At 42.7% G+C, this 26,404-nt stretch overlaps 1 pseudogene; it reads left to right on the forward strand.

Moving 5' to 3' along the window:
* The first annotated feature begins 7,185 nt into the window (after positions 1–7,185).
* On the forward strand, positions 7,186–25,217 carry LOC112807857 (tissue alpha-L-fucosidase-like; annotated as a pseudogene).
* The last annotated feature ends 1,187 nt before the right edge of the window (positions 25,218–26,404 follow it).

Consider the following 26,404-nt stretch of genomic DNA (forward strand, 5'->3'; position numbering starts at 1 on the left):
TATAACTAATTTTGTTTATAATTACAGGTAATGTAATTATAATTGTAATTATTTTGTGGGTGGAAGCAGAATATATATATCCCATGCCCGTTATCTAGTAGGATATCCTTGGTGAGATCATCAATTTGTTGAGCTTGACTCACTCTCTCTGACTTTATTTTCAACATTGAGATATATGTAAGACTTTGGCCTGAGGACTTTCCGTTGTGTTTTAGAAAATGGGAAAAAAATTGCATAGACTGAGGATGGGAGACACAATACCTCAAAGCAATATTCCTTGGCACTTAGCTATCAGGTAGATAAGGTTAAGGCAACTTATTTATTAATTTGCCTAGATACAAAAATGATACTTGCAGAAATCCTATAAACAAACACACACACACACACACACACACACACACACACACACACATATTCATGCATCACTCCAAGTACCAGTTACTTCCAGAAATCCACTAGAATCTAATACAATCTAAGATGGTCATGCAATTGCTAAGTTAGAGGTCTGCTCTATGTATCAGGCAATAATTATTAATATTAAGCCAAAGGTGTAATCTGTCGTACTATTTTACTTGCTTGGCAAAATGAATAAACTTGTTAGAAGCGCCAGGTAGTTACTTCCTTCCATTAACGTGCTTCATCTTATAAAAGGACCATATTATAGCCCGTGTTTTGCAGCAATATTTGTCTGTGTGCCTGAGGGGCACCCCAAGTCTAGGAATTCTTGTAGCCTGTCAGAGAAATCTGTACTGTTAAGAAATAAGACTAGTAGAACCATCATTTATGTTTTTCCCTATTTGAAAAGTCAATACAGTGGCAAGATATTTCACGGGAAAAATTCTCCTGGGATGTCCCTCCTTGAAATGTTAAGTTTCCACCCGAGAAGCTAAACATCGCATTTTGGAGTCTCTGACCTTCTGCTCCTGTTCCTATGCACTGTTAATTGTTGTTAATTTCTAACACCTCATTAATTATTTCCATTAAAGATGTGGGAGAGGGAAATGCCCTTCACTCATGGGTGGTCACACGAATAAACCATTAATAATTACAAAAAGTGTGTTACTTTAATAGTGAAAAGTGAATTTGAGCCAGTTGCTTGCAAGTTTCTGTGTTTCTGATGGCCTGGCTTGGACACTTGGAAATCTTGCCACTTGCAGTGTAGGTGGGAACACTGGGAATGATACATTTGTGGCTGAGGAAGAAGCTGAGTCTCCTTTCGCTTCCTGGACGACTGTAACAGTTGGCCTCTAGATCGTGATGTACTTGTCAGAGAACTGTCACTCCTTACAAATGTTTCTTCCTTTGCAAACGAAGCCTGGAGGAGGAACAGTTTCCTCCAGTGTGACAGCCCAAGTTGATGACACAGTCAGGACTTAGCATGGAGTTCCTACCCCCCACTCGCATCCAACCAGCCAGACCAGCCCGGGCTGGGGGAGCAGCGCTGGTGCCCGGGCTGACTTCCACTTCCGCCTCAGGCTGTCACAGAGATGAAGCCACGGCCACTTCACTGACATTGGGCTCCCGATCTTTTTTTTTTTTTTTAAAGCCTGGATTGCCATTTAGTATTGAGATTTTTATTTGGTGCTTATCTTAAAAGCTTAGGGCAAAGAGTCTTCCCACAAGTTTACAAGAGTGTTGAGAATGAAATAATATAGTGGGGAAAAAAAGCGTCACACGTGGTCTCTAGGTTTGACCAACCAGCAGAAAATGTTAAGGTATAAGACAAAAGATTTGGGAATTGTAGGTGAAAAGTTATTTTATGGATACGGAGTTCAACAGTGAAATCCAACAGCTTAGCTTTGATAGCCAAAAAGTAGATTTGCTGCAAGGACCATGTTTCGAATGTAAGGGGTCAATAGAATTCCTTGTAGTTGAACTCCTTGTGGGGCCAGTAAGATAATGGAGATCCCGAGAGGATTAGGAGGCACCTTAGCTGTGAATATGGGAAATAGGAGAACTGACTTTCCTGGTTTCCTACTATGAGTCTGCTCTTCAACTGGACCGTGATTTCAAGAGCAGGGCAACATCTCTTCTCTTTCCTCTTCTGCCGCTCCCCGCCCCTTGCCTCCCGTGCTAGTGTACTGGGGAGATCAGAGGGGGCAACTTTCTACTTCCTGGAATAAACTGAAAACGATCCCAGGTGGCTTGGGCTATCAGATGACTTTATGGACAAAAGGCCAGGTTGGAAGTCTATAAACATCAGCCTGATTTTCAGAAACCATTTAACCTTCGGGCCCCCATTCTTATCTGTAAAATGAGGCGCTTATATTTTAACTCTTAAGGCTTGTTAGACAGTTGGATTCTAAGGTCTAAATTCCCCTGTAATTTCTATTGTTTTACCCATTTCTCTTAATTGCTGTACAATAATCTAATGGTCTGTGGTTGACACCATTCCACATTTTATTTATTCCCTCTTCTATTAATGGGCACTTAGTTTGTTGGATGCTTTTTCCCCCCATTGGAACTAATGCGGCAATAAACATGTTTGTACCAGTCTCTTTACATATATAAATGTGTGAAAATTTCTCCAGATTTTCAATTTTACTGAATGCTGCCAAGTTAGCCTCCAACGTGGTTATACTAATTTACCCATCTTCACTCCCTCCACCTCTGTTCCTACAATGGCTGTGGGGGCTTTGCCACTTTATCACATCTAAAACCAGCTAGCAGGACATGAGTTCCTTTTCTTGTGGATGGAGGGCCCCACCGTCTCTGTTCCCACTGTTTCCTCTGCTTCTCTCCCTCTACCAACCCCGAGGTTCTTTTCTTCCGTAAGAGGTGAGGGGGCAGCGCCTCACTTATATCCATGTTTGCTCCCAACTCTTTCACCTCTGCCTTAACAATAAACCTTTCTTTCCCCTGGGAGTTATGCTTTGAAATAGGCACGTCAGGAAGAGAATTCTTCTCCTGTTTAACGCCTTCTCATCCCTTCCTTGAGTCACAGAGCAGAGACATGTCCAGCGGCGTGAATAGGGGAGGAGAGAGGTCAAAAGGGGGAAAAGACATGCTAGAGAAGAAAATCAGGTAATATTCAAAAATTTCATCTTTCAACATATGCATTTAACAAATTGCCTTTATTGAAAAAAATAAAATTGCATGAAATCTGAACTGTCTGGGAAATCTAACACTTAGGGCCATTGTTACAATAACACTCATCATTTCTGCCTTGGATTATGGGATAGCATTTCATTATTTGTGTCTGGGTCTTATATGTCCTATAGGAAGGCAACGATCTATAATTAGACCAGCTAGATAGATGCCCAGGCAGGGAGAAGGAAAGAGGGAATCCAAAAAACATTTTAAAGGGGAAGAGATTGAATGAAGAAGGGTAAAGTCAGAGGGAAAATATCCTGATTTTGAGGAGTATAGCCAGGGACACCAGAAGAATGTGTGTTCCTTTGATGAGAAATGGGAAGAAAATGTAGCTTGAGATGACCGGTGGAAGTTGATGAATTTGAATTGGGATGTAGGGAGTGTGATCATCTCTCAGAGGTGATCATGCCAAGAGATCTTTTTCTTTCTTTCTTTTTTCTTTTTTCTTTTTTTTATTTGACAGAGAGAGACACAGCGAGAGAGGGAACACAAGCAGAGGAGTGGGAGAGGGAGAAGCAGGCTTCCCGCGGAACAGGGAGCCTGACGTGGGGCTCGGTCGCAGGACCGTGGGATCATGACCTGAGCCGAAGGCAGACGCTTAATGACTGAGCCACCCAGGCACCCTGAGATCTTTTTCTTTAAAACTGAAGGCAGGACAGAACAACACCTCTGCTGGGTTTCCATGGGATCTGCAAGGATGCCCTCCTCCCGGGTTCGTGTCTTCCTGCCCACTCCACATTATAGTGACCCCCGCCTTCACGAGCCACACATCAGCTTTCTGCTCACTCTGGGCTTCTGTTCTCATTACAAGTCCTTCACAGCTGAACTTTGCTGGAGTGTGTGTGAGCATGCGCACACACATACAAATAAGACAAGAGACCCTGGATGCACACTTTTCCCCAGAGGAAAGCTAACTTCCTGCCACATGCTTAGAACTGGTTCCTATTGACCTTAGCTGTGAGCATTCTCCAATGTGGGCAGCCACATCACAGTGCTTTGGTACATCTTGGGGAAAGTGAATGACCCCATGACCAGGTGAATATTCTGCTGGAGGTCCCCAGTTGGTTTCGGCAGTAGAAGGACTCCCAGCTCCTTCTTCTGTGGTATAAAGTTACTCCTTGCCCCATTTGAAGTTTTTCAGAAATAAATTACTCAGCGTATTTTATTTCATTCTCCTGCTTTCACCTCCCACTGCAGTAAGGCCGTGGATGCCTCTGTGCTGATTGCACCCTCTGTTCAGCCCAGTCAGAAGCAAACAAAACAAGGACATTTCTAGTTTATTTGAAACACTATTTTAAACAGACTGCTCTGAGTCATCAGTGATGTCCCGTTTCTAGGACAAAGAATAATTGCTCTGACCTCATAGTTGCTCTTCTCAAGGACTCAGGTTTAAAGGTTACGAAGAGCTATTCAAACTCAATTATTTCTAGTTCCCTCTCACTTTTTGCACTGCCTTTCAGTGTGTGATGGAGTGCCCATTCATAGTCATAGACCAGTTCAAGTAATATGCGTTTTCAGGATTATTAAATGAAGATTCTTTCATTCCTTGACTTAGCCTTTCAACCAACATTTCTTGAGCACCTTGGCGTGCTAGGCACAGGTATTGGTGCTGAGGATCCAAGATAACCTGAGGCATGCCTTCCAGAGGGGAACTCCGCTACCAACAATTGGCTATAGCTAACTTGAAATAATTTGCTCAGCGTCTGTGTTCTTTTCTCTACTTTTCTTCCTTTGTCATTTCTATATTTCTTTATTTTTTATTGCTTATCTCTCATTCTTTTCCTTCCTCTATTTTTTCCTTCCTTTTTACTATCACACTGCGCCATGTTATTTTCAAGAGGCCAACCCTGTCTTCTGCTTTGCCCACTTATTTCATAGTACCAATATTTATCAATGGTTGAAGGATGAAGCACCACTCTGACCAGTTCAGGCTCATTTGGCAATTTTAGGCATCTGAGAAGATGAAGAAAAATGTATGAACTACGGTATGAGTGAATAAGGCTGTTGGAAAAAGGATAAAAGGGCTTTATGAATTGGAAGGAAGGACCATATTTCTGAACAAAACATCAACTTCTGGATTAGTCAGGATTGGCTGGGTTTTGTTATAGTAATAAATAATCTCCAAACATCAGTGGCTTCATCCAACAAAAGTTTATTTCTTGCTGAAGCTCCATGTCCAACATGGGCCTGTGGAGGATGCAGCCGCACGAAGTCATTCAGGAATCTGGGATATTGGGCACTCTGTCATCTCAGCACGTGCTTCCAAGATCACTTCTGCAGAGGAGGAGAACACTGGAGCGTCATCCACTGATAAATGCTTCAGCCTGGAAGTGCCACACAGTTCTTCCACTCACAACAACCTGACAGATCAGATGGCGTCTCCAACTGCAAATGAGTTGAGCCATGCAGCCTTCATGCTTGAGATGAGAGGGTGCCTCTCTGTGACATTAGTAGTGTCCACCACAGCACTCAGAGTCAGCAGGTTTGAAATCAAGGCTGTGGAAAATCCCAAATGTCTGGCTGCAGTGTCTGAAGGACAAATGTAGAACAAATAGCCAACCGGTGTTCTACAGTGACAGAGCTCACGCCTAGCCCCTCTGGTTGCTTTTTCTAAGTGCCTACCTCTGGCCACCCAAACGCCTCACCACCTCACACCAGGGTCTTTTCCACAGACCCTTGTATGTGAAGGCAGCATTTTTTTTTTAAAGATTTTATTTATTTATTTGAGAGAGAGAGAATGAGAGAGAGAGAGAGCACATGAGAGGGGGGATGGTCAGAGGGTGAGGCAGACTCCCTGCCAAGCAGGGAGCCCGATGCGCGACTCGATCCAGGGACTCCAGGATCATGACCTGAGCCGAAGGCAGTCGCCTAACCAACTGAGCCACCCACGTGCCCTGAAGGCAGCATTTTTAGTAAATACCCATGTGTGTCCTTTTATCCAATAAAATGTCAGTCTTAAATTACTGAGATAATTCATCCCTAAGGTTGAAATATTCCTCTTACTTTACTTCTTTAATTAAGGGAGGTGTGGGGTTTGTGAGGCTTGGGCCATTAGGAAGCATAACTGCTGTGAGCCAAGACTGGGAGGCCATTCCTCGCCTGTGACAGCGTGATGGAGCGAGGCTGCCAGTAAGCCAGGATGTCAAGGATGACAGGACAGCTCCATCTATTGTAGCCACCAACCTGAATACATAACAGAGTGCATCACCTCCCTCAGACACATTCTCTCAAAGTGAAATTAACTTTATGGGGTGCGCAATTGTAAAGTCTATTTGGATGGTTTTATGTAATGACCCAGGAGTTTTCAGACAAGTGACTTTTGGGCAGCTGTAAACTGGAGGTAGCCTGCGGTTCTGGACTTCCTGGAATGTCCAAGTTCAAAGTCCTAAGGGTCGTCCATTTAAGGTTGGATACGTACTCATGACTGATCCCTTGACGGAGCCCAGTCTAAAAGAGAAGAAAGGTGACAAAATCAGCCCAACACAGTGGCAGAGAGCTGAGACTCCGAATCTAGGCTGATTCTGGGTTAACAGCTTGGTTGCCCACTTATGAGCTTGTGTGACCTTGAGCAAGTTATATAACGTCTTTAGACTTTAGTTTCCCATAAAACGAAAATGAAAATAGTACTTGTCGCACAGCCTTGTTGAAAGAATTGAGTGAGGTGATGATACTTAGCATAGTGGCTGGCTCATATCAAGTGGTCAGAAAATGTTAACTCTTACTAGTACTTGTTACTATCAGTATTGTTCAGGATAGCAAGCATGTATGGAGCTGGTGCCTTAAGCAAAGTACTGTGCTGGACCCTGAGATGGAAGGGCAGAACAATGAGAAGAAACGAGAGACGGAAAATACAAGATAACTAGAATAAAGATAGTCAGCATCTAATTGTGGACTTACTCTCTAATAGATACTTTACAGAGAGAGATCTTTATAGAACCGATCTCACTGAACGGTCACACAACGCTCTGGGTGAGGAAAGGTGAAGTCAGTTGCAGTGGGCAACGCTGGAGCTGCCTGGAAAACAGAGGAAAGACTGGGCCGTGTGGTCTGGCTGGACTGGAGCACAGGAGAGGAACGGCTAAGTGCAACAGGATGTACCTGGTGTTCCAGGGAAGCCCCGCATCAGCACAGGTGGTCATTGCCCACGTGGAGTCCAAGGTCATCTCTAATTCTGGCCACATGGTCATCAGCAGCGTGCTGTTTGACCAAGAAACAGAAGACTGCCTTGCGGCAGTCACCACGCCTTTGAGAGGCTGGAAGACTAAAACACATATTCAGGACGTGCTTAAGCGCAGCCTCAAATCTTGGGGCAAATTCAAGACATGCCGGAAACAGCAGCCAATAGCAAACCAGTCCCGCATGCCCCCCCCCCGCCCCGGGGCTAAAACTTCTTGCTGATCCAAGGTTGACCACTAGATGGAGCCCTGCCAGGGATGGTGATACCCGAGGACAGTGGTGAGCACCCAAACCAACCTACCTCTTCACCTCTCCCATCTCCCATTTGTTTTCTGGTGCAAGGTCAAAACCACAGTCTTTAACACACCTCCAGTATGTTTTACCATGAGCTCAGACAAAACATAAAAGTATAAGGAAACTTGGAAACTTCAAGACTCTTCCAGACTTTTGCCCCAGTAAACACTTTGGGAACAAATGTCATCGCCATGTAAAATCTCCATTAAAATCACCTTGTAGGATCTGAAATTAGCACCTCCAGAATTCTTGTTCTCACTCTTGGTTTAGTTTACCTACTCGTGTCTTGATCTTACACTTGATATGCCCTTCTAACCAGATAAGAAAAGAGTTGAAGCATTTCTGGACTGTAGACCAACCTCTAATGTAATTTGAAAATAGGAGTCAGGCTTGGGGGTTAGGTTTTTCCCTTTTTATTTGTGTATGATTTAGTGTTCATCCCGCACTAGACACTAAAATGCATTGTTTAATTATCTGAGCTCAACACACCATTTTATAATTCATTAGTCAGTTGCTCTTTGCAAAAGCTTATTTCTTATGAAACAAAAGTGGGAATCATGCAACTGGACTATTTATCTCTCTTTAGGGGTTGGGGGTTAATATCTGATAGCTCATAACATCTTTATTATAATGCATTTATAATGATTTACTGGAATCATTCTATGGCTAAGTATCTAATGTCAAAGCTGGGATCTGGCATGAAATAAAATGCTGTATCCTTGGGTAGCTCTAGGGAGAAAAAGGCCTCAGCCAATATTTTCTGTGTAATTCTACAAACTGTAATAAGGGTAGGGGTAATTGCCTTAATGTCAATTAAGCTATTAATAATGCCCATCTTGTCATTCCTAAATATAGCAGTGTCTCAATCATACATTACTGTCCCCTGTTAAGACTGCACAGAAATGAGATCACAGCTTATGTGGATCAGGAAGTCTGTCTAGCAGCCAGTCTTGTTCCTCTCCATAAAAGAAAGTTTGGAGATTGATTTACTTGTTTTTGATGAAAAATGTCTACTTAGACACATATCTTTATTTGTAAGGGCAAGTCTTGGCAGTGCTTGTGAGCAGGGACAGTCCAGCCTTAAAAACTGTCCCCTGTTGCTGTTCTGCTTCTAGATGACCAGAGTAAGGTGCTCCTTATCAGGACTAGTGCTCTGGGTTCCCGGTCCCTGACGGACGGTGGGGAACGTCCCATAACAACCATCCAGGCATTTTAGAGTTGGGAGCCTTCAGTCCAGCTACAGGTGGTGCCATGCCATGTGCATGTTGTCCCCAGCCCACTTGGATGCACGCAGGTTCCTCAAGGACAGATAGACAATGACTGAGACACGTCACAGAGTAATGGGGCTGGCGGTCCATCCGCAAATTTCAGCAGCCAAGGTCAAGGATAAAGGCATATTTGGAATAAGGAATAGATGGTGAAGTGTGGGATTTTGGTGAACAGGGAGAATGTCACCAGCTCTCCCAGATCAGCCCTAAATCAGAACCATTTATCTCACAGCCAAGAACCAGGACAAGACTCCTTCTTCAGTTGGCACTTACATTTCTCCTGGGCTAAGATTTCTGAGCAGCCACTTCCTTCTGCCCCCCCTTGGTGGCCCTCTTGGTGAAGTGAACTTCTACTTGATGATATTTAGAGCTCATTAATTTGTCCCGAGGAAGCTTATTGTATGGCAGTTTAATGACAGAAACCTGTTTTAATGCAAATGGACATGTAATCCCACTAAGCCACTCTGAGGGTGTAAATTTAAAACAATTGCTAGGAACTGACACCAGAGTTTAATAAGATGGAGGGCCAGTTCCTAGATCCCGGCACGCCCAGGGGACCCTGCTTGGACACCCAGCTCCAGCGGTTTTAGTGCAGCTGGTGGTTACCATAGCAATTTAAATGGGGCGGGGAGGAGCTGCATCGAGCCCACCTCAGGTGGTGGGGATCAGAGCTCTGGAAGAGTGGACTGGGGTGCAGGGAGCGAGGAAGGCTCTATGCGGGGAGGAAATGAAGAGTGAGTGGGTGTGTTCTGCTCATTATTCCTCAGGGCAGAAGGTTGGGGAAGGTGTGACCAAGACCCAGGAGGCAGCTTTCTGTGCCGGGCTTATTATAAATCCCGGATCCAGGCAAATCCCCACAGAAGGAGCACAGAATCTTTCTGGGGAGGCAACTTCTCCCAGCCGGTGAAGGGGGAAACCTGCCTCTGGGGTGGAGGCGGGAGGGGGAAAGGAGACCAGGGCGGGAATTGTTTGTGAATATTTGCTAGATTATAATGCTGTTGGGTACTACATCATTCTCCAGAGAGCCCTGAATAAGGTTATTATGGGTGAAGTCATTTTTGTAATAAAGTTGGCTGTAACTCTGGGTCATAAATCACAGGTTCTGGTACTAAAAAAATTACGAAACATGCCTCCGTTACCACATACTGTCCTCCTTTTAAATACTTTGATTTTACTACAAATCCTCCATTGACTGAGATGGGGGAAATACACACAATGAGCAAATGATTCCTTCCGTCCCCGGCAGCAGCCCTGCCGGCATCTGGGCCTCCCGGAATGATTTCCTGAGGTGTGATGTTATTTATGGCGTGCTTTCTCTATCAAAAAGGCAAACAGCATCCCAAGTGACCCCGGAGCATTTGCATCATTGCTTCTCTTGCTAATTGATTCATCCCCTGGCAGGGCCCGAGACACGGGCTGTTAGCTGGACACTCTCTCCCAGCTGCAGACCCTGTGGATTAAGGTGCATAATAAGCAAAGATGTTAATAAAATTGTTAAATGTCAAAACTGCAAAACCCACACGCATTCCGAGTCCATCGGCTCTTCTGGAATGATTCTGTAAAATGCCAATTCCTCCCCTTGTCCTTTTCTCAGTCTAAACTTCATAACCTTTGTTAAGTAAGGAGATTAAGAACTACTATTAACAACACTGTTTAATTTCTTTCATAACTTCTTCCTTTCTAATAAGAGTCCGGCACAGAATGAAAAGGAATGTCATCATATGAAGTGCATTTCAGACGTAATACAGCAGAAGGGAGAGGATGGTCCCAGTGGCAGCTGTAAGAGGGACAAAGTGTGGATCTCTATAGCTCAGTGGCTGCAAAGCAGAAAATGAAGATTGTAAAAACGTCACATAAAGAAAAAATGCACAGTGGATTCGTTTTGCGATGCCCATAATTCAGTAATGCCTTTAAGTAGCTAGAAGAAATATAATAAATGTTTTTCCACAACATTGATCATACTGTATCAGAGGAAATATTAGTGTGCAGGGAGCCATGATTATACTGGTAGTAATTCTCGGTGCAGAAAACTAGTAGAAGATGGGACCCTTTATAGGCTGAACTTTTATTGGCTGCAGTTATTTACCTTTAAGAATACGCCTAATACATTGTCCTATGGCTAAATATTTTTGTGAAAATTCAAACCAGCACTATCAGTAAATCAGAAATCCTGCCACCATTTTGTAGAATTTATATATATATTTTCCTGCAGACGCTCCGGTATGTTCCAGAATACAAAACCAGCCAATTGACCATGTAAAAATTCTGGAATGTCTGTAAAACAGATCCTTCTTCTATATTCTGAAGCCGAATAGGAGCAGACAGGTTTATGGCATGTGATTTCATCCAAATGCCACCTGTATATATATAAAACATCTCTCTAAAGAAATTAAATGGATTATTAGATTATATACTGCAGTAAAACTATACCCAAAGTTGTAAGCGAGGTAAGGGTATGCATGTCATGCAACTGCTTTTTTTTTTTTTTTTTTTTTTTTTGGTACCGAAACACTGAAGAAAGCTTTGCGAGGCAGGTTTTATCTTTAGGGAGAAAAGAAGGGAATTGATTCCTCATGCCAGCCTCTTGCTCCTCGGACTGGCAGGAGTTGGTAATGCGGTGGCTGAAGGAGTCTTGGTGCAGGAAGCCCCGCATGCTACGGGGAAGTTCTACCTTCACTCTGGAGGGACCGCGGACTTGACTCGAGAAATCATCGAACTGGGATTCCAGGGTGCACCAGATAAGAGCTGGTCCGGCCAAATTCTTGCACAACTCCAAGGAGAGGTGAGACCTAGGCATATTCATTCCCAGTGCATTCGCCCCAAAGCCCTGCTGTGAAAGTTTCTGGGAGAAGCAACAGGGCCGGGGAATCTCCAAGTGAAGGTACCGTGAGAGCAGTGATAGGAGCATGGCGTTGTTTTTCTTCAGAACGGGGATAGGCCAGCTTGCAGTTCAAAGGCCTTGGAAAAGCAAACAGACCTGGCTACCTGCCCTGTTTCAATACGCATCTCCCCTAACTCTCGCTGACACAAATGGGAATCATTTCCCAGAGTTTCCTTGCAGAGACCATCCCCACCCCTCTGTCCTAGCGATCTTTGCTTAATGCACATCGCAGGTTTCACACACACATGCTCCTTCAATGCAACGCGGTTTCTATGATGTTCTTTCTTCTCCGCCATTTGGGCACAACGGGGGTGGATTAGCTAAAGAGCAATTGGCACTTTGTATGGAGTTCTGCCTTGATTTTCTCATTGGAGTTGGGTAGATGACAAAGAAGAAGTGAAAGAGGGCCCCTTTAAGTTCTTCCCATCTTGAGGGCTTTAAAGAGGCAGGCAGTTGAAGAGAAAAATCCCAACGTAAGGGAGTCTAAGGTTGAGAAACAGCTTGCCACAAGATGATGGTTTCTCTGAAGGCATGCCGCCTGAGAAGTTGGTAAGCAGTCACCTGATGTGCTCAGCATTGCTGTGGACATAAATAATTTAGAGGCTCAAGTGACCCCAACAGGCTTCTGTCGAGTTCTTTCCCAACATGGCAGAGGGGGTGCTTTTTAAGCATCCTCTTACAAGGGGGGGGCACTGTTCTAGGTACTTCCAAGCAGCAGTGGCTCTTCTTGGATTTTTTAAAATGAAAATTATTATTGTTGTTGTTATTTATCTTAGTTAGTTGCCTGACAGTTGAAAGAATGCAATTTAAAATGAAAAAATCTGGGGGAGGCTAATAGCTCTTTGAATTCCCTCTTTAGATATATTATCATATTAATGGACCTGTTACCAAAACTTATTAAAGATCAGCGGGTAGTCCTGTTCTTTCTCCTTTCCTCTTCCTTCCCTCCCTCCCTCCCTCCCTCCCTTCCTTCCTTTCTTTTTCCCTTCTCTCCTTTATTTTCCATTCCTTTTATTCTCTTCTCTCTCCTTCTTTCTCTTCTTCGTCAACAACTTGGAAAAAATCTTAATGAATTTCTTAGAGCAATTCTACAACAATGAAAATATTCAGGGTCACACATGCTTTCCCTGAAGTATTTAACAGAGGAGTCAAGTCGTAGCTTCCATTTTTGCTGGGTTTGCAGTAGCACAAAGTCTCACTTATGCTTGCAAAAATATCTAGGTGTGCTTAGGAGGGTCAGAGAGACCCTTGGAGAGTAGACCCACTATAATTTTAGTAAAATTAAAAAGTAAGAAAATAATAATAATGGAACAACAGACTTTGGGAACTGCTTTGTGAATAAACAGTAAATTTAGCTGCACCGGCATTCTAGCCTGAATTACTGACTTACACTGTGGCCAGGCAACATTTGACAATACAGAGTATTTGGTTATAATATGGACCATTTTATGTTTTAAAATGAGACACACTTGTAATTATCTCTACAACCGCTGGATGTCACTGTTGCATATGTCTGGCCATAAAAACTTTCCATTTAGGCAACCTGAAACCGGTATTTTAAGGGCTGTCGTGTTACCTCCTTGGCGCTCTGCCTTTTGATGGGGCACCGGCTACCATGCTAAGATGACTCTCTTCTCCATTCGGTGCAGTCAGCCCAGTTCTCAATTATAGCACACTACTGGGAATTCTTCTAATTTATACAGGATGAGATTCCCCAAACACAATTATCTTCTTCACTATATTTAAAAGGAGTACGGTACTTTTATAATAGTTCCCCACATTGTATATTAATTATAACTAACACATTCTGGATACCAAATGGAATGAAGTGAAAACATAACCATAAAATACCCTGGATTTATAAAGTGTCTTTTTTTCCCCCCCTCAAAGAGCTTACAACAGTTTCATATCTATTTGCTCATCTGTCTTCCCAACATCCCTAGGGGGTTACCTGCTTTAATGCTTTTATGAGTCAAAGCTGACCTGTGAAATAAATTGAATGAAGTAATTATTTACACTGGCATCCCAGGAGTAAAGCAAAAGCAAACGCTGAAAATGTGTTCCAGACAGCTAATTCTAGTTTGCAAAAGTAACCCACTGAAATTTTGGTAGTTCTGGTTTTCTTTGTCAATTACTTTTATAATTCCTTTATTTTATTTCAAAATTTATTTCAAAAAATCTGAGCCATCTAGTGTAGCTGACGTTATACAGAAATGAGATCTAGAGACCTTCTCAAACCTGAAAAAAGCCGGGCTCAGTAGAAGTGCTAGATTAGACTAGACCAGTGTGTGTGGGGGGGGGGGTTGGGGGGGGCGGTGGGGGGACACACAGGCGGACCAGTTGAACAGTACTTAGCTTTCTCTATGGTTAAAAATGATCATGAGCTTCAGTTTTGCTGTCTTATTTAAACTCTTTCTTTTTCTTAAAACCTTGGAGTTGTTTTCTTTAACTTCCTCTGGTGTCTTGGCACTGGGGAAGCCAGGGCTGTTCTTGGAGGACTATTGGTCTAGATTGTGTGTGGGGGGTGGGGTGGGGGGTACTCTATGTTTTAGTGAACTAGCAGAGAACTGTGTTGCCTGCCATCAACGGGATGCTTTGATCCAAAATTTCAGTCATTGTTTCCACATTTAGGGGCTGGAATGAACATCAAAGAAGTGGGTGTACGGAATTTACTGAATGCCAAAGAAGTACAATAACATACAGAGGATATAAGCAAATCCCAGTGGCAAAATTTGCTGCCAATTCTTGCACATAATAGAGGCCCTAAAGTGACAATCTATCTTTGACAAATGCATAATGATATCAATGCCAAGGGAAGGAACTAGCATGCTGAAAGGTGAATAAAAGAGTTGGGAACAATTCAGTGCACTTACACATTTCCTTAGTGTGTTTTCACACAACAAGGAAAGCAGATGACACAAATGCATTAGGTAATCATTGGACAGGGCTGCAAACTCACCAGCAGTTTGAAACCGACCTGGCTCTTTTGGGATCCAGCTCTAAAGATGAAAATAAAATGTGATTAGAAATAATTCATCTTCTGGAGGAAAAAAAAAGGAACAAGTAAAGTGAAAATAGCTTTCTTGTTCTGTCTTGGATAGTTCCAGTTTTAAAGCCCATATGTTGTTTGCTATAACTTCCTCTCCTCCCAGGGCCAATGCATTCCAAACACTTCAGCTAGTGCACTGCACCGAGGAGTCTAGGAAGTTAGGGCTCATTTGTATCCACAGTCTTTGTTCAAATATGGATTAATTTTGGTTAATTTCAGTAGGTGCACATAACGTAAAATGCACAGAACTGAAACCACTGAAATCAGGCCATTGTGTGATCATCTAAAAACCTACTTTTCAAGCTCCTTTAAGTTTTATTTTTGAAATAAAAACAATAAAATGACTGTAAAAAGTTTCCAAAAGCGTTGACATTATGAGCAATTGCTAACCAAGGCTATTCCCAGAATGATAGCACAAATTTGGATATAATTCTAGAAAAACTAACTGCCCTGCAGTGCCAGCTATAAATATTTCATTCAGAAGGTGATTTGAGAAGGGTCCTGTGGTACGTGGCTCTTGCCTCCAGGGCCAGGTATCTGTGTAGATGCGTATTGCGTTGCTGTCACCTGGGCTAGCCTGGGACGACAGCAAGGGCAGACTCTTGCCCTTATGCTGCAGTCCCTTCACTATGAAGATGAGTGTGTAAGGCCTTCTGTTGGCTGCTTTAAACAACCAGATCATGTGTGGATGTTTAGAGAAAGAAGTTTCAAAATGCACAGTACATGGCAAGTGTCTTCAGGGTTCATGAGCACAGTCTGGTAATGAATTGAGTACAAGCAAGACCAAGATGTGTGTGTTTATTTGAAATCCTCCTCGGTGGAGCGAGACATTGTGCCGGTTGCAAATAGAGCCGCCATTTCTGTCCTTTCCATTGAGCAATCAGAACAGATTGTGCATATACACCCAAACATCCAAACCATTTCCAACACAGCCCCTACCTACAGTTCTTCATCGCTTCTTACAAAATTTCTTCTACGGCCTCCGACTGCATAATAAAGGAGCTCATGGAAGGATCCTGCTCTGTTTCTTGTGCATGTGAAGTAAATGCAATGCTTTTCATTATTTCAAACTCTATAATGCAGTGACTGAGTGCCCAGAAAATGGACAAACAAGTATTCAACTGGCTGGATGAACCATGGCTTTCTGGCATTAAAAGTGCAATATTTATGAGTTAATTTAATCATAGAAGAAAATATTGAGTAGGTGACTGAGTAAAATGATGACTGTGTATTATGTTTTTGCCATGCAGCTGGATAAACATATTCAACGACAGACCTTGGCAAGAACTGCAAAGATGCTCTTGACAATGGCATGAATAAATATTAGGTGCTGCCTAGAATTCACTGCATTTGAGGTCTTGAGCAAAGCCAGATGAGGTTTAGCAGGGAAATGGAGAAGAAGCCACGCATGCACACTGGGATTATGTAAACACTGGAGTCTTTCTCTGCTGCCCAGGAATTGCTCTAACATTCATTTTCATCTACTGACAGATTTTTTTTTTAACTTATTATCTTTGCACTTGTAGGAGTGTACTTTAGCATGAAAACCCAGCTTTTGGGAAGCCCATGGCAAGTTTTTCAACAACATGGACATGGGAGAAAAGAAACTCTTTGCGTAGGCAGGCTACAGAGTGCTGATGAAAAAGATATCATTTTGTAGTGACCCGATCCAACCTATATCGAGCAGTAAATTTAAAAAAACTTCTTCAGATGGCTTCTTAAATTTCTTTAGAATATATGGCTTCTGATTCCAAGAAGAACCATAAGAAAAAACAGTGTTTTGAAAAGATATTTTGAAGGGAGGAGATCGGTCACGTTTATAGTCACTTCATGAAGCATTTGTATCCGGTGCAAAAAGAACCAGCGTGTAAGAGAGTATTACAGAAATAGGTCATAGTGGGGCGCCTGGGTGGCTCAGATGGTTGGGCGTCTGCCTTCGGCTCGGGTCATGGTCCCAGGGTCCTGGGATCGAGCCCCGCGTCAGGGTCCCTGCTCGGCGGGAAGCCGGCTTCTCCCTCTCCCACTCCCCCTGCTTGTGTTCCCTCTCTCGCTGTGTCTCTCTCTGTCAAATAAATAAATAAAATCTTAAAAAAAAAAAAAAGAAAAGAAATAGGTTATAGTGAGTTTTTCCGGGTAGAATTGTTTTACTGATAAAGGAAATATCTTTTCCCCCCAGCTTTATTGAGATATAACTGACATATAAGATTGTATAAGCTTAAGGTGTGTGACATGTTGGTTTGAGATACTCCTATTGGGAAATGACCACCACCAGAGCATTGGTGAACACCTCTGTCACGTCACATAATTGCCGAATCTCTTCTGAGGTGACAGCCTGTGAGATCTACTCTCTAAGCAGCTTTCAAGTACATGCTACAGGATGGTTAACTATGATCAGCAGGCTGAACATCAGATCCCCCAAACTTAGTCATCTTGTAACTGCAAGTTTGTACCCTTTGACCAACATCTTTCTATTTCGCCCTGCCCCAGCCCCTGGTGACCACCATCCTACTCTCTGTGTCTATGACATTTTTAAAGATTCTGCATGTAAGTGATACCATGCAGTATTTGTCTTTCTCTTTCTCTGTTTGATTTATTTCACTTAGAATAATGCCCTCAAGGTTCATCCATGTTTTTTACAAAGGGAGGATTTCTTCCTCTCTCTTAGCTGAGCAGTATTCCACTGTATATGGTATATATTATGTATATATACACACACCACACCTTTATCCATTCATACTTTGATGAACACTTAGGTTGTTTTCATGTCTTGACTACTGTGGATAGTGCTGCAGCTGACATGGGAGTGCAGATATCTTTTTGAACCCTATTTTCATTTCCTTTGAATGCATACCCCGCAGTGGGATTGCTGGATCACATGTAGGTCTATTTTTATTTTTTTGAGAGACCTCTATACTGTCTTCCATAGTGACCGTATTCATTTACATTCCCACCAATGGGGCACAAAGGTTCCCCTCTTTCCCCATCCTCACCAAAACTTGTTATTTCTTGTCTTTTTGATGATAGCCATCTAAAGGTGCGAGGCGATAGCTCCTTTTAGTTTCCATTTGCATTTTCCTGATGATTAGTGATATCGAGCATCTTTTCATGTGCTATTTGTGTATCTTTTTCGGAAAAATATCTATTCAGTGCCTCTGCCCATTTTAAATTGGATTTTTGTTTTGTTTTGTTATTGAATTATATAAGTTCTTTATATCTTTTGGATTTTAACCCCTTATTAGATATATGATTTGCAGATATTTTCTCCCATTTCACAGGTTGCCTTTTCATTTTGTTGGTTGTTTCTCTTGCTGTGCAGAAGCTTTTTAGTTTGATGTAGTCCCGGTTTTAAGTTTTGCGTTTGTTGCTTGTACTTGTGGTGTCATATCCAAAAAATTGTTGCCGTGACCAGTATCAAGGAGGTTTTCCCCTGTACTTTCCTCTCGGAGTTTCATGGTTTTGGTTCTTCTGTTTAAGTCTTTACTTCATTTTGAGTTAATCTTTGTGTATGGTGTAAGGTAGGGGCCCAGTTTCATTCTCCCGCGTGTGGTTATCTTAGTTTTCCCAGCACCCTTTATTAAAGAGACTATCCTTTCCACATTAAATATTCTTGGCTCCCTTATCAAATATTAGTGGACTATATACGCAGGAGTTCATCTCTGGCTCTCTGTTCTGTTCCGTTGATCTGTGTGTCTGTCTTTTTGCAAGTGCCATACTGTTTTGATTACTAAAGCTTTGTAATCTCATTTGAAATCAGAAGTGTCATGCCTTCAGCTTTGTTCTTCGTCCCCCTCAACATTACTTTGGGCATTCAGGATCTTTTATAGTTTCACGTGAATTTTAGGATTGTTTTTTCTATTTCTTGAAAAATGTCAATAGGATTTTGATAGGGATTGCACTGGATTTATAGATGACTCTGGGTGGTAGGAAGGTTGTCTCTTATAGGCAGCATATAGTTGGGTCTTGTCTCTTTATCCATCCAGCTACTGTATGCCTTTTGACTGGAAGATTTAATCCACTTACATTAGAATACTTATTGATAGGTAAGGGTTTACTAATGGTATCTTACTGTTTTTTGGTTGCTTTTTAGTCCCTTTGTTCCTTTCTTCCTCCCTTGCTGCCTTCCTTTGTGAACTGATGATTTTGCATAGTGTGCTGCTTTAGTTCCCTTCTCTTTGTCTTTTGTGAACGTACTGGAGGTTTTTGCTTGGTGGTTATCATGAGGCTTACATAAAACACTTTATAGATATAACAGTCTATTTTACCTTAACAACAAAACTTGGATTGCATACGAAAAACTCTACCCTTTTACATTTCTGATGTCACAGTTTACCTCTTTTTATATTGTGTATTCATTATCAAATTATTGTAGCTATAGTTATTTATTTTTTTTAAAGATTTTATTTATTTATTTGACAGAGAGAGAGAGCACGCACAAGTAGGCAGAACAGCAGGCAGAGGGAGAGGAAGAAGCAGGCTCTCCGCTGAGCAGGGAGCCCGATGCGGGGCTCGATCCCAGGACCCTGGGATCATGACCTGAGCTGAAGGCAGGCGCTTAACCGCCTGAGCCACCCAGGCGCCCCGAAGCTATAGTTATTTTTAATACTCTTGTCCTTTAGGAAAATTTCTGGCTAAGGTCTTTGCTTTTGATTTTCTGGGGCACACACACTGTGTCTAGAACAACAACAGAAGAAAAGCTATGGTATCTGGGCCACAGTGTATGCCACAAACTTCTGCGAACTCTTTGAATTTCCTAGATTGCTTTTTATTTTTGGGTCATCTTAGCATTAAACTATGAGGACAGAATGCGTCCGAGAGGCTAGCAGAACCTACAGGAAAAGAACACCTACATGGGCGGGGGTATTCCAGATCTTAGTCTTGTTGTGTGACCCTGGGCAAATCACTTTGCTTCTCGGTACCTCAGTTTTTTCAATCTGTAAAATTATAAGAACATTTGTTTGGCCAGCTTTCAGAGTCTGATTGTGAGAGGAAAACGCGATCATCTAAAGCATTAGTTTCTTTTGTTATTAAATCGCAGTGCATTTCACCGAAACTCTGATTTGTTCCCGAAAGGATTTCAATTGCATTTAGAGAAGTTAAAATACAAACTTAAGATACGACCATGATGGGGGTGCCTGGGTGGCTCAGTCGGCTGAGCATCTGACTCTTGGTTTTAGCTCAGGTCATGATCTCCCAGTGATGAGATCCAGACCCACCTCCGGATCCAGCTCCGTGCTCAGGCTCAGCATGGAGTCCCCTTCAGATTCTCTTTCCCTCTGCTCCTCCCTCTTTGCTCCTCCCCCTCTGTGCCTTCCCACCTCTGCTCCTGCATGCTCTCTCTCTCTCTAAAGTAAATAAATAAAACCTTTAAAAAAAAAGAAAAGATATGACCATGACTACAACTAATACTTCCCAATATATCCAAGCAAATATGGTGAACCTCAATTATTTTCTTTTGAAGAAACCTCTCAAAATCTTATTGTTTTTAAAAAAAATTATTTATTTATTCTAGAGAGAGAGAGACAGAGAGTGAGTGTGCACTCCAGTAGGAGGGAGGAGTAGAGGGAGAGGGAAAAAAGCAGACTCCCTGCTAAGCACAGAACCCAACCCTGAGATCACGACCTGAGCCAAAATCAAGAGTCAGACGCTTAACTGATTCAGTCACCCAAGCGCCCCTCAAAATCTTATTTTTAAAAGGAAATCTAGCTTATCTCCCAAGTACTCTGTCTTCCTGGTAATATTCTTAATTGGACACATTCCACTTCGATGTGCATTTATAAATAAGTGATTGGAGTCCTTGGACCATACGGTGGAGCTAGAAGTAGCAAGAAGGGTGTTTGGATGTGAAATTGCCATAATTTGGTGATGGGTTGGATTTGGGAAAGTGAGAGAATGAAGTGTCAAAAGATGACTCCCAGACTTATACAGACGTTGAGAGAGGAAAGATTTGGAGGAATAAGCGGGAATTCAGTTTGGGAAATGCTAAATCCAGGAAAAGACCATAAAGGCATCTGTGATGGTAAGAGAGCCCTGAGCTTAGAGGCAAAGGACTTCAATTAAGGTCCTGGCTCTGCTCTAATATGTATGACTGCGGGGACGAAGACTTATTCGTCCTGAGTTTTGGTGTCCTTAGCTATAAAATGGAGATCCTAATATCTTTCTCATTACTTTTTTGGGAAGGTAAAATGACAATTTTTTTTTAAAATGCTTTATTTTTTAAGTAATCTTTACACCCAACGCAGGGCTCCAACTCATGGCCCCGAGAACAAGAGTCACTCCTTCCACCCGCTGAACCAACCAGGCATCCCAACAATTATCTGAAGGCATTTTATAATGCCTACTTCTTGTTACTATAGACACATGAGAAACAACACAATGAAACGAGTTGGGACATTCTCTCCTGGAAACATCCCCACTAAGTAACAGATACCCTTCTCTTCTTGTCTTTTCACTAATTCACCTTGTGTCTTTCACCGAGTTGCCTTGGAGGCCCGCTCTTTCTCTTCTCTACCTTCAGGAGGATGCCTACACCCATGACCTCATCTCGAAGGGCACACAGAGTTAATGTGGAGAAGAGTCTCTTGAGATTCATGGTTAATTAGGGGCAGGAATCATGGCTCTGGAATGTTACGGGCTTCCAGTGAATATTGATTGGGCTTTAGCATTACCATTTGGGTTTTAAAATGGTGGGGAGAAGAAGAGATTTTAGTCAATTGGGAGAAAACATCTCCATGCCTGCTCATGTTGGTTTGGGAACATCCGTTAACCCCATGAAGTTGAGCCTCGGATTGTCCCCAGAATCCAAGGAAGGACAAAGGCCATGGAAACATGAGGGAGAAGCTAACGTTTCCCCTACTTAGGCTTCCTCAGGGTGAACTCCTTGATCCCTCCCTACAACGATGTACTGAAAATCTGTGTGTGATTAACTTACTTTGACCACCCCAAAGCCAAGTAGGGAATCTGGCTGCCAACAGCAGTGGGGTAGCTTTGGATATAGCAGAGATCACAGGAGAGGGCAGAATACATTTGCCCTTACACAGAGTCTACGAAGGCTCATTCTTCAAGGGCAAATAGATTCTGTTTGTGAAATACAGACTTCATAAAATTTGAACATTTATTAAACCTCAACAAGGGGCAAGGAGTACAGAAATATCTGAACTGTGCCTCAGTCTTACAACCTATCTGGGGGGAGAAAACTAGTAAATGAAAAACTTGGTACTAGATAACCTCTCTGTGCTGTGAAGCAAGTTTTGTTGTGTTGTTGTCTTTGCCTCTTACGTGTATTTTGTGAATCTCTGTTTTCCTACCTGAGAATTTCCAAGTGCAACAACAGAAAATAAAAAAACATAGTTCCAACTATCCCCATATTTTCCAAGATGGAATGCTGTTTCTGTGTTAAATTTTTTTTCCCCAGTTGAGCTCTATAACCAATATCTGAACACAAAACTCTTATTTCCTGGGCATTATTTTTCTATTCTTTTAATAAGTGTCTAGTATATTTGTCATGATGTCTTGAAATACCCGAATAAGAAGTCAGTCATTAGCAAATTTTCAGGGCCATATAAGGAATCACTGTAAACAACTTGATGCTATGCTTCCCAGTGTACATGTATAGGTGTGCATACATGTCACTCCAAAGACAGGAACCACTTGTCATCTGGTATACCTAGAGCTTTTAGGACAGGAGCTGCACCACAGTTAAGTCCCATGTAAGTCTTGACAGCTACTGTTTCTGCCATTACTACACTACTGATACTGTTGGAAAGACTAAGGGTTATGCTGTGACCAGGGATCAACTAGGCTGGTGTCATGAGATCTACCAACCCCTGGTGTGGACCTAACACCTGTGCAGATTACATGCTTGCTTCTCACCTATGAGTGACTCTTTGACTCTTTGGGAAGTCCATCTTCCTAGGTCCACATTTTTGCCATTGGCTACCTCTTAGAACTGTCAGAGTGTCAAGGGGAAGCTTTGGGATACGGCATGTGTGGGGGCCATCACTCTTAAGGCAGTGCTTCTTCAATTATGTATAGTGAAAGATAAGGGGTTTTTTTTGTTTTTGTTTTTGTTTTTTTTAATTTCCAATCTGTCACAGCCTGATATTTTGGAAGGGGGATAAAAATAACTGAAAATGGAATAAAAAAAACAATATACACAAAATTCAAGTCCCATTTTTTATTAGATTCAACAGACATAAACTCATCCGCCAAATGGCTCTCAACATTTTAAATGCTTTCTCTCGATTCTATGCTTGTCTCATCTCTGCACGGTAACCAAGTTTGCAACAGCAGGCCCCGTTTTGAATAGCAATGCTGTAAAAGACAGTGAGGAACCCCTAAAGGCCTGTCATTTTCAGGCTGGTCTCCTTTTGTGGAGCTCAGAGGGCTCTCACCGCAGCAGAGGACGCTACAGGTCAGCAGGCCTTAGGCCTCAGCTTCACTGGTGCCAAGCTGGTGCGTAGAAGGTAACTGAGAGGCCATTAGGGGAAGCTACGTTCTGCTGGGTGCTGGCCATTCTCTCAGCAGGGGATTTATGCACAGCTAAGCGGTGGGCTGTTTAATGCAGATGCACAGGTGTGGAAACAGTTTGTGATAGGCAGGTTTATGACATATAAACACATTGTATGTTATACTGTAATCAACTATATAAACAACTTTAAAATTGTCTATACTTTGTATTTCCAGCATTTGGTTTTGTTAATCGTATGTCTTCCTGACAGCAATTAAATAACCTTGAGAGAAAATGTACACCTGCTGTCTCCCCTGAGGAAGCTACATCTCTTTTGTGAATGACATAAGTTCTCTGTAAAGCATAACTGAAGATAGAATTGAATTTGGAGATATGTCTCCTTTCTCTCCTGTTTTATCTCTAGTTGAAATGGAGGGCATGGTTGAACAGAGCTGGTCTTTTTCTGGATCCCTATTCTAAGATTCTACTTAAACCAAAACATTTCGCTGACGGTCTAATTAGAGACGAGAGCTAAATGAGGTTGAGATGAGTATGGGCCGCGAGGAGGTCCCACATTCGCCTCCTTGGCCTGCACCCCTGCTCTTCCCAACCTCTCTACCCCAAGACTCTCCATTCTTTCAGATTTCCTTCTAGGAATGCCCTACCGATCCTGTTTTCCTTCAAACAAAACAGAACATAACAAAGTATTTGCTTTGCTTGGGTCAGGTTCCACACAAGGTCCGTTCATTAGGATTAATGAATTAAAAGTCTCTCTTAATTGACAGGTATTGGCGCCAGGGGAGTCCTCGGGGCTCAATGCGGGCCGGGAACTGCTACAGCCTGAAGTGGCCCAGTCTCGACTCTGGATTGGTTGGGTGAGGCAAACTTTGGGGAGTTAGTGCCCTAGGGGCGTGTTCTCAAAGCCGGCCTGGGGCGACGAGTGAAATGGGTGCACTGGATAGGCGAGGAGCTGCCCCAGGACCAGAGCCTCAGGCGCGACAACTACCAGGCTGGCTGCAGCTGCTCGGACTTGAGGCCACAATAGCCCTTGTAACTCTTCCACCCCCACGGGCGGGCTGAACTCATCCAGGCCCCGGAGCCAGTGGGTAGTCCTGACCACAAAGTATCACAAAGCCTTCACCAACTAGCCAAGTCCTGTGTTTTGGAGCCAGAACTCTGAGGACCTGGGACCCCATCCCCATCGTGTTCTGCTGAGCTGATGGGTTGGGAACAGCTGTCCGGAAGAGGAACATATGCTATGGGGTCTTTCACTCACTCTTAGAATGGCTCCATCCACTCTCCACTTGATAAGAAAAATGGCTTCAAAACACAGCATTTTGTCAGTGTGAAAACCATGCCAGAGCTACCTGGCCTTGTTAACCGGGACCTGACCTGTTGGCCTGATGGAGAATGAGAATGTTCTGATACTTATTGGAACTCTACAAATTTTCCTTCTTGGCTCTTCAGTGATAGTTCTGTCAAGGAGGAAGGGAAATGACCTATGGGGTTGGAAATGCTCCTGTTAACATGGATGATACTTCAACTGTCAAGACAAATTCAAGCCAGGGAGGTCACTAGATCATAAGTGGGAGGCATGCACCACCATCCACAGGGCATCCTGGGATTATCATTGTAACAGGGCCTTGTCTGACATCGCAAGTGAATCTGAAATAATTTCAGAACTGGTTTAGACAATAGGTTTGGGAGGCAACTATCTTCTCAATGTTGAACCAACTAAAGATGGACTGATTGTTCCCATCTTCTAAGAAAGGCTTCTTGCTGCTGGGAAGTGGTTGAGCATCAATGGGGAGGCTATCTAAGCATCTAAACCATGAAAGGTGCAATGGGAAAAGAACACAGCATCTAGGGTATACCTCAAAAGGATCACCTATGTATGCCATTTTACCGCCCTGGTCAAAAACTGGATTCTCAACCCTTCAATCCCCCATAACTATCTTGACTATAAAGGTAAGGATGCCTTGTGGATGGTGGTGGATCCAAGAAGATTGAGGTGGTCCACAAATCTGGATGAAGTTTTCCTCATGTTTCTGACCTCATCATCTGCTCTTCCAGTTGAGTTTGCTTAAACTGGGAAGCTGATCACTGAAGTTCAAGAGGAAAAGGACACTGCCTGGTGTTTGCTGCTTTGGTTTTCCTTGTATAGTACCATCATTGTAATAACTAGCTTCTCTTCCCTACCCAGAGATGGCTTTTCCAACACATTTTAATCAAAGGAACTGAGCACATTACACTGATGTCTCAATGAACCACGGATCTGAGCACCACTGATAGTATACCTCACTCTGGGCAGCAAAAGAAAGGACTGAAGAATTAAGCTCTGAGTTCATCCATTCCTACCTTTGGAAATTATCTACAATGGAAACTTCCCTCAATTCTCTGTTTGATAAGCCCACTTGCTTACTCTGTGACTTCAGTTCAATAATAAGCCAAGTCACCCTGTTGCCTATGAGAGGGGTTAGAGAGTTTGGCAAGCTCAACCATATGCTATTTATTTAATGTCAATTGTCAGTTGTCACCAACCTCTCCCCCCCCCCCCAAGTGCGGGAGAGCCTAGAGGGGAAGGAAAAGGCTTCGAGGCTGCTAATGTTCAATCTTCAGAAATTTCTGAAGAAAACTAGTAGCTCTGAATTTCCATCTGTTTACAGGGATACTATTTAAAAAAATGGGTGTGATTCTACCCTGCCTTTTAAAATATGATCAAATAAATACATTTATATGTCAAAAAATTTATATACCTCCCTGTCCTCTCTCTCTCTCTTTTTTTTTCCCTTGCAATTTTTGTTATTATGGTTGAAGAAACTGACTGTTTGTCTTGGAGTTTCCAACAGTCTGGATTTTGCTGACTGTGTCCCTATTTATTGTATTACTCTGTCACTGTAAGCTCTAAATTGGCAGTTAGATGTAGAGGCTTGATAAGATTCAGGTTCAATTATTTTGTCCATGATATTTCTTATACAGGGTTTTGTACTTCTATTAGGAGGTACATAATGTCTGATTTTCTCTCTTTGGTGATCTGAGTAGCCATTGGTGGTCAGCGCTCAGATCTACTAATTCATTCGGAGGTGGCAAAATGGTGATATCCCGATTCTATTGGTCTTTATTCATTCGTTAGCTGGAAAACTTCTATAAAGAAGTTTCCCCTTGACACTCTGGTTACTCTGAGACCAGGTATTTGT

Source organism: Callorhinus ursinus, unplaced genomic scaffold (genome assembly GCF_003265705.2).
Source record: "Callorhinus ursinus isolate GAN/ISIS: 27379988/994484 unplaced genomic scaffold, GSC_fseal_2.0 scaffold2, whole genome shotgun sequence".
Taxonomy (NCBI): Eukaryota; Metazoa; Chordata; class Mammalia; order Carnivora; family Otariidae; genus Callorhinus; species Callorhinus ursinus.